This window comes from Gossypium hirsutum, chromosome A02 (genome assembly GCF_007990345.1).
Source record: "Gossypium hirsutum isolate 1008001.06 chromosome A02, Gossypium_hirsutum_v2.1, whole genome shotgun sequence".
NCBI lineage: Eukaryota > Viridiplantae > Streptophyta > Magnoliopsida > Malvales > Malvaceae > Gossypium > Gossypium hirsutum.
The window spans coordinates 81,953,644-81,963,872 of NC_053425.1; positions in this window are offsets into that span (position 1 = coordinate 81,953,644).

Genomic DNA, 10,229 nt, shown 5'->3' on the forward strand with positions numbered 1-10,229 from the left:
TACTGCTACTATCCAAAACTGTTTAATGCTAATTTTACTCTTTCATGATTCCCTTGTACTAACTTTCATTAACATACCATTATAAACCACATCACACAACGACATTGGCATAGGCATATGAGTAATTAATATGCTTGTAACCCATTAGCCAATATAAGCCAATTTATATGGCTACATACCAAATCAAATCCTTATTCATTACAAGCCAATACATTTGGTCATATCATAACGAAACATACACAAAATGACTAAGTCCCTATACATGCTATAGACTCAAAGGTTTGCGTTCATTTACCCATCATGGTATCTTGATAATGTGATAGAATCTCCGACGATCTCCAACCTGAGCTAGCTTATTAACCCTATGAGACATGGGAAAGGAAAGGGGAGTAAGCTTCAAAGCTCAGTAAGTTCATATGCAAATAAGAACAACTATTAGCATTTATTTACTTTATCCATCCATGATGATACTATTATTACAATTTGCATTAAATCCTATGATTACCACTTACTCATTCATAATGCTTACTCTTTTATCTTACACACACTAATTATATTGTCTTGTCATTAGGCTAGCAACCATGATCTCCTCATTATAGCATATCACATTATTAACAAGTTATTTCAATTTTCTTAACAACATGCACATCATTTACGAGTAATCATAATTTCAACATATATCTTAACAATCTTTCACATATCTATTGAATCACAACTTAAGTATATACATCGTACTATATCCCAACTCAATTAGGCTCATAAGCCTAACACATCATATATCCATTTATCATAATTGTTGATCATTAGTCACATGATTATCAATATTTCACAGGCATACCTTTCTCGTATGCATTCTTACCACATATTCATAGTATACTGAGACCTTTACTCATGGGTTATAAGTACATACCTATACTAACTCGTAGCACATTCCCATATTTCCTCATCATTGACTTACTTGTCACATAATTCACTGATTTACCCGTTGAACAGTTGGAATACTATAGGATACACGGAAAGCTTGCACATAGTGCCTTATACGTAGCCACTTACTACCTCATATCACATATCACACATTGCTCGCTCTCGAGCTAATCACGGGCCTACTCACACAAGATGACATTCAGGACGTAACTACACAGACTGCTCACACAAGATGACAGGTACTCGCAACACATGCTGGGCTACCCAGCCACCAGTAGAACATACAGGACCAGCACTCGGATTCACATAGTCACATATACACATATTCTCATGAGATCATAATCACATAGTTCCTAGTGACATGTCACTTGTATCTTAAACTATTCCTAAGGTTCAAACGAGATTTTCTCGACGTCTCATCTTTGTCGAACTCGTTCACAATGTCATTCTCATTGTCCATAGTATCATTCATACACTCACTGTAACAATTAAACATAGAAATTCATACATTCATTAAGCATTAAAACATGATAAAACATTGCATTATTTACACATGAACTTACCTTGACACGAAAAATGGCAAAGAGGGACCTAATCGTTAATTACTCGTTTTTCTCCCGTTCTAGGTCCGAACCTCATTTGCTTTGATCTTTAACATTACATTTAGCTTATTTATTAGTCACATTATTCATTTTGACCCAAAAATCATATTATGGTAAAATTATGTTTTTGCCCGTAAACTTTGTCACATATACATTTTCGCCCCTAGGCTCGTAAAATAATTTTTATTCAATTTCTTTGTACTTTAAGTTTAGCTGAACCATTTTCATAACTATAAAAGCCCAAAATTTCCACTAAATCATACTTTCATGACAAATTTTATAACTTTTACAAATTAGTCGTTTTTAGCATTTTCACCGAAAACTACTTAGTAAAAGTCATTTCTTCAACCATAAACATGCATAATCTACCATTAGAAATCAAAATGCACAAATTTATAACATGGGTCAAACCCTAGACCTTCATCATAACTCAAATAAATGGTAGAAATAGGTAGATATTGTTACGAGGATTTCAAAAACTTAAAAATCATTAAAAACGGGGCAAGAACAGACTTACAATAAAAAACCCTAGCCATGGTTTCCCCTTGTGAAATTCGGCCATGGGATTGAAGATGGACAAAAATTGGCTTTTAATTTTGTTTTTAATTCATTTTAATTACTAAATGACCAAAATGCCCCTAAATTAAAAATATTCTATTTCACCTATTTCATTTCCATTTTTGTCCAACAAATTAACCAATTTAACATTGAAGGACCTCCAATTTAAAATTTCATAGCAGTTAGACACCTTTAGCTTCTAGAACTCAAGTTTGCACTTTTTACAATTTAGTCCTTTTGACTAAATTGAGTGCCCAAGCGTCAAAATTTTCAAACAAAATTTTTACAAAATCATTCTGTTAAATTTTAGACCATAAAAATATAATAAAAATAATTTTTTCCTCGTCGAATTTGTAGTCCCGAAACCATTGTTCCGACTAGGCCCAGAATCGGGCTGTTACACTAATGAGTGTCATTTGTATCCTACGAATTCTTAAGGTTCAAACAGGACTCGGTAATCGTCGTACATCATCGGATATACGATCGGTATTCATATATGACAATAATGCAAATCACATACATATAATTCAATTAAAGCATATAATTACACAATTTAATTACACGAACTTACCCCAACAAGTATACGTAGATATGAAGGACATTAATCTGATACTTTTTTTCTTGCCTCGGTCTAACTCGTATGAGGTCTAACTAGATCTATACGGATAAATTTAACCTAATTCAATATATTTCACATTCAATTTAGTACAACACATATTTTTAGAAAAATTACCATTTTGCCCTATTCTTTTTGTAACGCCCCAAAAATTTGATAAATATGTTTTTGTAATTCATTGACACACAACTATGTATCTGCTTTAGTGGTTAAGTGTTCTGGGTGTGTCTAAGAGGTCCCAAGTTTGAGCCAAGTCTTTGGTAAATTTTGAGTTTTCCTTGAATAAAAGCCTTAACCTTGCTCGATAGGCTTATGTTTAATTTTTTGTAAGCTTCTATCAGAATGGGCCTGCTGGTCTGGTGGTTAAGTAGAGTATTAGTTTGTTGGAGGTCTTGTGTTTGAATCCTTGTACAGGCGTGAATGTTGTTATTTTTACCAGTTCAGTGTCTGAGAGTTTCGGTATAGTAGAAATTCTGTAATAGTTGTGAGTAATGGGGACTGTGGGAGTGAATTTAGGGATATAAGGAGTTATCAAATGAAATTATTATTTTTTTTTTGAATTTTTGGTTTTCTTCTTCAAAATTCTGACATTCTAAATTCTTCTACCTCCCTGCCGAATATTCTTTCCTTTTTCCTTCCCAAGTAAAATCTTTTTCTTTTCTTTACTCATTGGTTTAATCGCGCTATTTTGTTGTGGGTTTTGGACTGTTACGTTCATTTGGTTGGTAAGCCGCTATATATTTCTTTCTTTTTGGGTTGTCAAATTTTCGTTCATGATGAACCTCTGTTTTTGACAATCGCAAATCAAAAGGGTTCCATCTTATCACTCGTAAATTGCTAACCAAATTGTTTGGAGCTTTAGGGGTAAGTGGTGGAAGTAAAATTGAACCAATGTCAGGTTTTTGGTTAATCTTTGAATCATGACTTATTTTGGATTTGAGTTTGTCGATTTTAGGTTCTGGTGATCTCGGTAGTGTTTGCCATCAAAATGATACCAGGTGTGTACCTGAAATCATAGAAATCGAGAATAAAAAGAATCTGTCAACACCCACGGGCGTGTGGTCACCCATGTGGTAGGCCGTGTGGTAGTACACAGGCATGTGATCGACGAGCCAAGCCGTACGGACAAGACACGGGTGCATGATACGATTGTGTGATGACCGGTGAGGCCATGTGCGAGGCAAGAGCTCAACCAGTTAGGCCATGTAGGCTACACGGGTGTGTGGGCCCACATGGGTGAACCACACGGGCGTGTAGGATCTGGGCTAGGCCATTTGATCCACACGGCCAAGGCCAATTTGGGTCGTGTAAGCCACACGGGCAGACCATATAGGTATGTGAGCCAATTTTTCTGAAAAACTCTGTAAGGTTGCATGGGTCGCACAAGTCGGCTGTGACTTGTCGTAGGGTCAGTAAGTATTATATAGACCCTTAATTTCGCGATCTGATTATGTGATGTATGATTTAAGCATGTGATATTTAGCATGCAAACTTGAACTGTTAGAATGATTTGATAAATTGCATTTTCCATATCATTGTTGTATGTTGCATTGCATCGGGGTGGGATGATGTTATATGGAGGAAGTGTTCTGAAAGGCTTCTAAGCCTGATATCTGGCAGCTCAGCTGCAATTATATGATAATGTGCCGCATTTCGGTACAGCATGGTGTGTAGGGATAAGTGAGACAATTTTATCCCCACATAGTGTGTATGGTTAGACGGAGATGGTGTGTAGAGGCTGGTGGGTAGGATTCTGATATTCTAATCTGCATTCTGTATCTGAGTGGGCTGGGGCCCTAATATATTTCTGACTTTGCATCTGAGCTGGGCTAAGGCCCTAATTTGTATCTGGTTTTGTACTAGGTTCAGGTCCAAACTATATATGCATGTTAGATTTCTGATACTATGCTGTGTGCATGTTATCTGTGGGGATTACACACTGAGTTGCGAAACTCACCCTTTTTTATTTAATCTGTTCAGGTAATTCCCAGTATTAGCAGATCTGTGTAGCGGAGGACTTGACGGTGGCCACACATAATAACTTCAGACTATTTCCGTTAGCTTTTCCAGTTTTGGATTACTTATTTATTTGGGGATTTGTTGTAATTTGGACTTTGGACTCTTTTCGACTTTTGAACTGTTGATGATTTTATTACTGTTAAGTACGACTAAAATTCGGTTTTCTCTAAACCAATCAATTTTCCTAAAATAGAAGATTTTCTAAAGCTTTCGCATAAAAGAGAAATGTTTTAAAGCAAATCAATTAAAACACGTTTTCTCAAACTAAGTTAAATTAATTGTTGGGACGATTTTTAGGTCTATGCGTTTTCAAAAACACTCTCATGTGACATTACCAAATTCGGCCATAACATCTAGGCCCAGCTCAGGGTGTTACATTTAGTGGTATTAAAACAAGATTGCAAACTCGGATGTGGATTTGGGTTTTTAAGGATTGGTTTTAAAGAAATGATTTGTAAATAATTTGAAATATTTTAGGAATAAGTATGTGGTACACTGAGTCTCCAGCGCCAATCCTGTAAGTTTTTTGAAACTCTATTTAGAATTGTCTGAAAATATGATTAGAATGTTTTTAAACTACTTTAGGTAGTATATTACACTAAAAACACTCTAGGTAGTGTAGACTGAAAACTGTAGTGAGACTACTACTTGCAATAACTGACTCTGAATATTCTGATACTGTACTGCATAAAATATCTGTTAATAAATATTGGAATTGTAACTAATGCATAAAATTGTTAATATAGCTAAATTCTGAAATTTATGATGAGCACACGTGGTACTCGTGGACGGGGTACTAGGGGCTGTAGAGGGGCTCGAGCTGAGTCTTTGGTATCTGATGCTATTCCGAATCTGGATACTAGCGAGAAGCCGGTATCACCTGCGATAGAGATTAGATCTGGGCCCCATGATCGTGCGGCTGGGGGAGACGCACTGTCCCAAGCCATGTTACGAATTTTAGAGAGGATCGCTGGGCCCAACACTAGATCTGAGTCCGAGGGTCAGTTATGGAATAACTCCAATCCAATGGGGCTGAGTTATTTAGGGGTGTCACTAAAGTTGCCATAACATGGCTGAGTACTAAATGGAGGCCACAGAGAGAATTATGGATGACCTAGATTTTACTACTGAACAGAAGCTTAAGGGGTTTGTTTCTCTGTTATGTGATGAGGCATACTAGTGGTGGCTCACGGTTAAGGAGGGCACTCAACTCGACTGATTGACATGAGATTATTTTAAGACTACGTTCCATGGTAAGTATGTGGGGGCTAGTTACATTGATGCCAGAAGGCGTGAGTTCTTTAATCTCGCCAGGGAGATCGTTCAGTGGCTGAGAATGAGGCTGAGTTCCTGAGGTTGAGCCATTATGCTCAAGGCATGATGGTAACTGAGTATGAGCGCTGTGTCCGATTTGAGGACGGTCTCAGGGACAGTTTGAGAGTTCTAATAGCTCCGCATGCGTGATTTTTCTGTTCTGGTTGAGAAGGTGAAGATCGCCGAGTAAGTTAAGCGTATTGAGCACCAAAACTGAGAGAAAAGAAAGACTAAGAGGGAATTGGAGCGCTCGAGTGCTACGGTGAGGCCCAAGAAAAAGGCCAGATCTGATAGGCCAGTGAGAGTGGGGCCTCTTTCTACACCTTCTGGGATGTCATTGTATGGGCACTGTGGTAGAGGCCATCTAGAAAAATGTTGGAAAACTACTAAGGCATGTTTGAGATGTGAGTTGACTTAGCACCGTATTAGAGACTATCCACTAAGGACTGATCAGATGCAAGCTCTGGGTTTTGGTCTGTACAGTCGCTGAGAGTAGTTCAAAAGCTACCTAGGGATCGAGGCTAGTCCAAGGGTGGTAATGGTATAGGCTGTGGTCAAAGAGTACTGGGCAGAGATGCTGGATCGACTGAGGCGAGGCAGCCTGCACTGGTTTATATTGCGTGCCACCGTGAAGACCGAGATGCTTCAGACGTCATTGCATGTACATTCTTAATTTTTGATGTACCTTATCTTGCACTAATAGATATAGGCTCTACACACTCCTATGTAGCTAGCATTATGTCTAAAACTTTATGGATTTCGGTCGAAGATACTTCTAGTGAGGTGACTGTTGTGAGTCCTTTAGGGCAATCCATTCGAGTTAGTAAATTGTATAGAGACATTCTGTTGGAGGTTCAAGGAACAGTATTTAGGGCTGGTATGATGGAGCTTCCATTTAGGGAGTTTGACTTGATATTGGGGATGAATTAGTTGGCAAAGCACTGAGTAAGTCTAGATTACGCGACAAAAAGGTAGTGTTGAGAACCGATGAGGACAACGAGGTAATTGTGATCGAGGAATGTCATGAATACCTAAGTAATGTGATCTTAGCTTTGGTAGCAGAAAAGTTGGTTCGGAAAAGGTATGAGGCATTCTTGGCTTACATCAGTGTTTCTGATTCTGGAGACTCTTCGGTTAAGGACATCAGGACTGTTAAAAGTTTTCCAGATGTTTTTCCTAAGGAACTACCAAGGTTACCTCTGAACCATAAGGTAGAGTTTTGGATTGAGTTGATCCCTGACACAGCTCCGATGACTATTGCCCCTTACTGAATGGCACCAAAGAAGCTTACAGAGCTGAAGCTCAGATTTAAGAACTGTTAGACTGTGGGTTCATTCGTCCCAGCGTGTCTCCATGGAGAGCACCAGTTTTATTTGTTAAGAAGAAAGATGGGACAAAGAGGATGTGTATCGACTATCAGCAGTTGAATAAGCTAACAATTAAGAATAAGTACCCTCTCCCGAGGATTGATGATTTATTCGACCAATTTAGAGGGGCTTCTATGTTCTCCAAGATTGACTTGTGTTCTGGGTATCATCAGTTGAGGGTGCAGAAGGTTGACGTGCATAAAACGACATTTAGGACTCGATATAGACATTAAGAGTTCCTAGTTATGCCCTTTGGTTTGACTAATGCACCAGTGGCATTCATAGATTTGATGAATTGAGTATTTCAGCCCTATCTAGATCAGTTTGTAGTGGTGTTCATTGACGACATTTTGGTTTATTCTAAGACAGAGGATCAGCACGATGAGCATCTCAGAGTGCTTTTACAGATTCTTGGTGAGAAACAGTTGTATATGAAGTTTAGCAAGTGTGAGTTCTAGCTTCGGGAAGTGACATTTCTGGGACATGTAGTTTCTACTGGGGGGGATACGAGTTGATCCTCGTAAGATTGAGTCTGTGTTGGGTTGGAAATAGCCGAAGAACATGTCTGAGATCCGCAGCTTTTTAGGGCTGGCAGGATATTATCGACGTTTCGTAGAAGGATTCTCTTTGATCGTAGCTCCGATGACTAAGCTACTGCGTAAGGGAGTTCCTTTTGTTTGGATTGATGCACAGTAGGAGAGCTTTGATAAGCTCAAGACAGTTTTAACTCAGGCTCCTGTTCTAGTACAGCCTGAGCCCGGTAAAGACTTCATGGTTTACTGTGATACATCGAATGTAGGTCTAGGTTGTGTTCTGATACAAGATGAGAAGGTAGTTGCATATGTGTCTTGACAGCTCAATACTCATGGGACTAATTACCCAATGCACGATTTGGAATTGGCGGCTGTTGTCTTTGCTCTGAAGATCTGGAGGCATTACCTGTACGGTGAGAAATATACCATCTACACTAACCATAAAAGCCTCAAGTATCTCCTCACTCAAAAGGGGTTAAACCTTAGGTAGCGTAGATGGGTTGAACTGCTTAAGGATTACAACTGCAGTATCAAGTACCATCCTGGTAAGGCCAATATGGTGGCTGATGCGTCAAGCCGTAAGGCTATGACCGATCTGAGAGTGATGTTCGCTCGACTAAGTCTTTTCAATGATGGGAGTCCGCTAGCTGAACTTCAAGTGAAACCGACATGGATTGATCAGATTAGAGATAAACAGATGATGGACAAGTCTTTGGAGTTGTGTTTCCGTCAGATAGAAGGTGGTGTTACTTCAGATTTTGGGATTAATAAGGATGAGGTGTTGTGTTTCCGCGGTCGGATTTGTGTATAGAATGATGAGGATTTGAGACAGTCGATTCTGAGGGAAGCACATAGTAGCCCTTATACTATGCATCTCGATAAAAATAAAATGTATCGAGATCTGTGAGATTTATATTGGTGGCCAGGGTTGAAGCGAGATGTTATCGACTTCTTGGCTCGTTGTTTGACTTGTCAGCAGGTTAAGGCTAAGCATCACTTACTTTCGAGCTTGCTGTAGCCGGTTAAAATACCGTTATGGAAATGGGAGCAAGTAACGATGGACTTCGTTGGTGGGTTTCCTCTAACACTGCTAAGAAGGATTCTGTCTGGATTATCGTGGATCGATCTGCTCATTTCATCCCAGTTAAGACAAACTTCTCTTTACAGAAATTGGCTAAGCTCTACATCTCTGAAATAGTGAGGCTCCATGGGATACCTGTCTCGATCATTTCTGATAGGGACCCTTGTTTCACGTTTCGATTCTGAAAGAAGCTGTATGAAGCTCCGGGTTCGAGGTTAGACTTTAGTACTACTTTTTATCCTCAGACAAATGGTTAGTCGGAGACGGTGATTCAGATACTGGAGGACATGTTAATGAGTTGTGTGATTGACTTCCAAGACAGTTGGGAGGAGTATTTGCCATTAGCAGAGTTCGCTTACAATAACAGCTACCAGTCTAGTATACCGATGGCACCTTACGAGGCACTGTATGGTAGTAAGTGCCGCACTCTCTTATGCTGGACTGAGTTGGGTGATCGATGCATTCTGGGTCTAGAGATGGTTTTTGATACTGAAAACAAGGTCTGTTTGATTCGAGATCAACTGAAAGCAGCTTCTGATAGGCAGAAATCTTATATGGATCTGAAACGCCGAGAGATAAAGTATTCAGTGGGGGACTTAGTTTTTCTCAAGGTCTCGCCATGGAAAAAGGTTCTGAGGTTCAATTGTAAGGGTAAGCTGAGCTCTCGGTTTATTGGGTCGTACCAGATTCTGAAGTGAGTGGGGTCAGTTTCTTATCAATTGGAGCTACCTCCAGAGTTGGATCGCATTCACGATGTGTTCCACGTCTCTATGTTGAGGTGCTACCGCTCTGATCCCACGTACATTGTTCTTGTAGAGGAGATTGAGGTTAGGCCAGATCTAACGTTTAAGGAGGAGCCGGTTCAGATTCTAGATTGCAAAGTTAAGGTTTTACGAAGGAAGTCTATCCCCTTAGTAAAGGTGCTTTGGCAGAATCATAGCACTGAGGAGGCCACTTGGGAGCCAGATGATTCAATGCGTCAGCAGTATCCTCATCTTTTCTGATCAGGTAAAATTTTGAGGCCAAAATTTTCTTTTAGGGGGTAGATTTGCAACATCCCAAAAATTTGATAAATATGTTTCTTCTGTAATTAATTGACACACAACTGTGTATCTGCTTCAGTGGTTAAGTGGTTTGGGTGTGTCTGAGAGGTCCCAAGTTCGAGCCAAGTCTTTGGCAAATTTTGAGTTTTCCCTAAATAAAAGCCTTAACCTT